This window comes from Petaurus breviceps, unplaced genomic scaffold (assembly GCF_028583685.1).
Source record: "Petaurus breviceps papuanus isolate PSGF00001 unplaced genomic scaffold, PetGlider_PUasm1.0 174, whole genome shotgun sequence".
Classification (NCBI taxonomy): domain Eukaryota; kingdom Metazoa; phylum Chordata; class Mammalia; order Diprotodontia; family Petauridae; genus Petaurus; species Petaurus breviceps.
Window position 1 is genome coordinate 52,570,463 of NW_027185761.1, and position 683 is coordinate 52,571,145.

The following is a 683-nucleotide window of genomic DNA, read 5'->3' on the forward strand; positions in this document are numbered from 1 at the left end:
CCTGTCAACTGTACCTGCTGCCTCTCATTCATTTGGGTAGTGGAGGGTGCTCCCAATAAATGCTTGGTAACAGCTATCACATTTCTTCAAATTTCACAATCTTTCTCTATAGTAACAACCCATATTTCAAAAGCGCCTTAAGGTTTGCAAGATATTTTCATCATGAAAAGTCTATGAGAAAATGCAAGTGGTATTTTGCCTACTTTTAGACATGAGGAAACTGAGGCTTTGAGAAAGCATAGTCATAAGACTAGCAAACATCTGAGGTAGAATCAAAGCCAGGTCTCCAGTATGACTCAAAATCATGTCTAGATGTAATTAAAGGGGCAACATAAACATGACAAATCAAAACAGAAACAGTACTAGAGTTCTCTTCCTCACCTTTGGCATCTTCAGATGAGTGCACAGAATGACAAAATAAAGTCTTTCTTATTAAAAAATAAAGGAACAATATTTTTCCATTCTTATAAAAGATCTTCATTCTGCTAGTCTCATCCTGATAGAATTTTACTGAAAGTTATTCCCTTCCCTCAATCCTCTTCTTCTCCCTCTCCTCCTTCTATTCCTTCCCTCCTCCCTCCATTTCCTTTCCCCCATTTCTCTTCCAGAAGACCAGACTAAGTCCCATCAACCCCAAGTGGGAATGACTATCATCCCCTCCATCTTTCTTTGGCATTTTCAAG